Below are 5,571 nucleotides of genomic sequence, written 5' to 3' on the forward strand. Positions count from 1 at the left end.
TCTGGGACCAGTCAATCTGGGTGCTCTTCATTGTTTGAATTCTGAAGTCTGTATACTCATGGACTATCCTCTTTAGACGTTGTGTGGTGACTATGGTTCTTCTTTAGTTTTTCTTCATTTGTGGTGGGTTTTTCTTTACTTTTGTTGCTCAGTGATAAAGGAGCAGTTTTCATTTCTTTTTGCTCAACTCCTGATTGTCCCTTGAATACAACCTCTGGACTAGTTCAATTTTTGGAACCAGGTTTGAGCAGGGGAGCTATGTTACTCCCTTGTAGATTTGAGATTTGAATGAGGTATGTGAGGGGCTCCTAAGATTCAAAAACTGCCTGACAATCACAATGTTTGCTGATTGGTGTGTGGGCCCCAGGGGTCTACTTCCCACCACCTTACATTTTGTCTATAAAATAGGAGTGTATGTATTTCCACTGGGTACAAAATAACATGAAGGAAGGGAAAGGAGTTCATAAAGAGAGAATGTGGAGGGGATGACAATGGAGAGAACAAAGGACAGAAGGAAAAAGATACAAACCAGCAAACAGGGAGAAAAGCAAAGAAAAAGAAAGAGGGAGAGAAACGCAGACCGAAATAAAAATAAAACAAAATTTAAAAGAAAGAAAGAAGAAAAAAAACCAAATAGCACATAAACAAACAAAATCCCAACGAAACTAAAACCGATAATTTGAGGAAATTTTCACATTCATATATAGCCTTATTTGACAGAAAGAAGAAGAAGGGATAAAACAGAATGAAAGAATGAAATGCCCACTCCCAACAAGCTATATTTTTCAAAAAAGGTAGAATCATGCAGACACAAAAAAATCAAAAAACAAAACAAAAACAAAAACAACCAACAACCAACAACAACAACTTATGTAATTCTTGAGCACCCTCTTTTGGTAGTTTCAAGACTTCAAGTTTCTTGTAGGAGTGACTCAAACATTGCTTCTCTTAGCAGTGAAAGAGGGGAGAAGTTTTGGAAGGGAGGTGCTTCCAACTTTTAAATCTGTCCCCCTATTCACCCCTGTGGTTGTGGAGAGGCTGGAAGATGTCCCTGGCTGATCTGCCTATGTTTAGCCCTCTCCATGTGTTCTGATCCTAACATTACCCACCTGAGTCGCACATCTCACAGATCACTGGGGAAAGGGTGTAGGGCCACTTTAAAACCCACCCCTACTCATCTTCTGAGAGTGGAGACTGAGTTCTTAGGTTGTAGTGCATATTGCAAATGTTTCAAATCTAACCCATTTACCCCATGGAGTTGGGGGAAGGCAGCGGACTGCCCCCAGCTGATCTGCTTATGTTCAGGTCTTTCTGTGCCTGTTGTTCAGAAAGTTGGCCACCTGAGTCACACATCCAGCAGATCACTGGAAAAAAAGTGTGCTGGATCACTTTAAAACTCACCACCATTGTGCTGTGATCGAGGTCTGGGTTCTTCAGCACAGCTGCCACAGCAGACTGCAAATGCTTCAGTTGAGGGATGGGGCATCTGGGTTTCCTCAACTGGGGCTCTGGTTGAGATACTCTGATATATTTTCTCGGAGTTCACAAGTGGCTGGTGTCTGACTTGGGATGAAGGTGGCAGCAGCAGGTGGCACCTGCTGCAGGTAATCTTCACTGTTTTAATCCTTTTTTTTTCATTTCCAGGTGGTGCTGTAGAGATGGTGCTTGCCTCTGGGCTGTAGAGCACGCTGAGGTCCAAGCAGCTGTGCAGTGCAGCTGCTTATGCAGGAGATCTCAGTTCTCTCCTTTCTACAGCTCCACTCAATTGACATTCACACAACTTTTGCTGACACCCTAGGATGAATACTGGTCTCTTTACCCGTTCATTTATGTGGAGACTCATGTACTCCAACTTCCTTTGTTGCCGTCTTGGCATTCGGAAAATTCTTTATTTAAAGGAAACTTTTTGCACATGAGAAGCCTTTATATATTCATCATGTGAATGCACAAACCCTCTTTCTCTAGTTTCAGTTCATATTTTTAAAATTTGTATTACATTTACAGATAGAAATAGACCCAGCCAAAAATAAGTCTAATCAATCAATCTTTTTATTAGTATTAAATACACATGTGAAGGATGTGGCACAATTCTATTATGAGCATTATGATCTGGCAATATTTTAAAAGCTGTGCTATAAGTCTCTGGGACAAGGGGAGTATTTTAATACATTGGTGTACCTATCTCTTGTATACCTGCCTTTCCTTCCCTCTCTTTGTCTGTCTAGTTAAAATTTGATTCCAGTTTTTCTAGTGGTTAGCAGAGAAAGTAGGTACAGTTCCTGAAATGGGCAGCATTGTTTTAAAATGCATTTGCCTTAATTTAGAACAAGTAAAGACGCTTCTGCTAGTTCCCAAGTTTCAGGTGACTCTGCTGTCCAAGATTCTCAGCTGTGTATAACCTGATAACCTCAATTCAAATCCAAGGAACCCATTCATTTCCTATTAGGGTTTCTGACATTGTTATGGGAGACTTTTCTAGGTTGTAAATCTAGGCTTTTCTATTGCTATGCTTCTCTTACAGTTAAGTCCTGGGTCTGATCTTCTTCACACACCTTGTCTGTAGGAGGCAAGAGTCTCTTTAAAAATTGGAGGTTAATCCATCTGAGCCTATCATTTTCCCTCTTTAGTACATCCATCACACCCAGGAGCAGCCACACAATTCTACAGTCCTTAGAATTCCTGTTTCCGCCATCCTTCTTTGCAAATAGCCAAGACTTTTCACTGGCCATTGCATTCCCTCACATCTCTGTCACATCCTCATTTGCCATGGGGAATGTCTCAGCGTTCTCACTGCTACAGTATGTGAAGGCATCACAGTGCTGCACCTTCCTTCAGCAATGCAGTCGTCATTGCTGTTGATTTAGTTAATGACTGTAATCCAGGATCTCATTGTCAGTGTCTGCTTCTTGCACCAACTGGCTCAGGCAGATTTCTTAGATGGCAACCTGAGGCAGGGTTTCTTGGCCAAGTGATTTAGTGAGAAAGCACTTTTTTCTTTTTTTTTGGAGTTGGAGTCTCACTCTGTCACCCAGACTGGAGTGCAATGGCTGCTCCCGGCCACCGCAACCTCGACCTGCTGGGCTCTGGCGATCCTTCCGCCTCAGCATTTCGAGTAGCTGGAACTACAGGCGCGCACTACCACGCCTGGCTAGTTTTTGATTTGTTGTAGAGATAATCTACAAGGGAATGAATGAAATCAGGATAGGGGAGAGAAAGAATATTCAAAAGATTTGATTTCAAGAAAAAGAGTAGCCTTACTTAGACTGATCTCCTGGGGACCTCCAGGGCAAGATCACACCACAGGGTTTGCTCATGATAAGACAGACTCCCAAGACTATAAGGCTCCACTGGCCATAGACTAATCCTAGGCAGAGGGACATATCCTTCCCAGGCATCTTTGGGTAAGGTGGTGTTCATAGGGTCTGGGCAATTCTTCAGAGACAGAGAAAGGTGCAAGTGAAAGCTGTTGGATGTTGTGAGGGAGAAAAGATGTCTTTCCTCATCCATCACAAGACTCATGGCTGACACCTCTATAGAACAGACAGACTAAAAAGAGAAAAGTATACTAATTTTATTTAGTATAAATTTTATGTGAGATAAGAGCTTCAGAAATGAAGACCAAGTGACCCATGAAAAATTGTATTTTTAAGGACAGTTGCGCAGAAGTATGATTGGAGGTCAAGGGGTATGATCTAATTATAATAAAGTGGGGAGGGGGTGAAGGAAGACCTGCTTGTTCAGATTCTTCTTGGTCTATGGATATAGGGCAAGACCCCTCTGGAAATAGGATCTTAAGACCTACTTTCAGGGGAAGTAGTTTAGAGACTTCTTTTATGACCTGCTTTAAGGAAGAAGGTTAAAGTGACTTTCCTGCTTCTGTGGTTTTCTCAATTTCCTTCAGCTTAAAATATGCAGTATGCCAGTATGCCAAGGTGCCATATTTTGGGAGTATCATGTTCTGAGCCCTAACAATGCTGTGAAAGAAGATCAGGTCACATAGAAAGACAACATGAAGGCACGCCTAGCTAAAGCCAGAACAGACAGCCACCATCAACTACTAGACATTAATAAATGTTTAGATGACTCCAGTCTTTAGCCTTCTCGCTGAAGTCCCAGGTGCTATAGAGAGGAAATAAGTATTCTTGTTGTTCCCTAACCAAACTCCTCACCCACAGAATCTATAAGCCTAATAAGTGGCTATGTCACTGAGTTTTTATTGCACTTTTCTTTATTGCTTTTTTTTTTTCAAATATATTGCTTTTTTTTGAGTCAAAGTTTCAGGGCCATTGTAGCCTCAACCTTCTGGGCACAGGCAATCCTTCTGTCTCAGCCTTTCAAGAGGCTGGAACCAGAGGTGCTAATTTATTTAGCAATTATGTCTTGCCAAGTTGCCCAGGCTGATCTCCAACCCCTGGGGTCAGGCAATCCTCTCACCCCAGCCTCCCAAAGTGCTGGGATTACAGGCGTGAGCCACTACGCCTGGCCGATATTGTATTTTTTATAAATTGAAGGTTTGTGACAACCCTGTATCAAGCAAGTATATTGACGTCATTTTTCCAACAGCATGTGATCACTTCATTGTTCTGTCACATTTTGGTGATTCTCACAATACTTCAGACTTTTATTATTATTATTGGTAATTCTTACAACATTTCAGACTTCTTTATTATTATTGTATCTGTTATGGTGACCTGTGATCAATATTTGTTGATGATAATATTGCAATTGTTTTGGGGAATTACCAGTTGCCCTTCCTCATTTGAAACTGCAAACTTAATCACGAAATGTTGTGTGTTCTGACTGCATCACTATCCACCACCATTCCCCCTTTCCCCTTAAGCTTTCCTATTCCCAGAGAAACAACAATATTAAAATTAGGCCAACAAAATTATGCTGTTTCCATGCCTACTAACACAAAATCTATTCTTCCACTCACGAATCTAGGAGTACTTTCAACTTTCAAGTCTTATTATTTAAGAAATACTTTGTGATTGTTTTTAGAGATAGGCTCTTTGCCACTCAGGCTGGAATGCAGTGGAGTGATCACATCTCACTGTAACATCAAACTCCTTGGCTCAAGTGATCCACTGTCTCAACAGGCCAAGTCTCTGGGACCACAGGTGCAGGTCACCATGCCCTGCTAATTAAAAAAAATTTTTTTAATTGATAGGCTATACTGTTCAGTCTGGTTTTGAGCTCCTGGCCTCAAGTAATCCTTCCACCTTGGCCTTCCAAAGTGCTGGGATTACAGACGTGAGCCACTGTGCCAGGCCAGAGCTACATTTTGTATGAATATGGTTGCTGTACATAGTTATTCCTCTGGTAGATCTTGGCAAAGTAAATTGAAAATCTTCTGGAGGGGATTCATCATTCTAGATGCTGTTGAGAACATTCATGGTTGTGGGAAGAGGTCAAAATAGCAACAGTAACAGGAGTTTGGAAGAAGTTGTTTCCAATCGTCATGGATGATTTTAAGGGCTTCTAGATTTCGGTAGAGGAAATAACTGTAGATGGGGTTGTAGTAGCAAGAGAACCAGAATTAGAAGTGGAGCTTGAAGAAATGACTGAATT

The sequence above is a fragment of the Carlito syrichta genome, unplaced genomic scaffold (genome assembly GCF_000164805.1).
Source record: "Carlito syrichta isolate Samal-C Ts95f unplaced genomic scaffold, Tarsius_syrichta-2.0.1 Scaffold303806, whole genome shotgun sequence".
NCBI classification, from domain to species: Eukaryota; Metazoa; Chordata; class Mammalia; order Primates; family Tarsiidae; genus Carlito; species Carlito syrichta.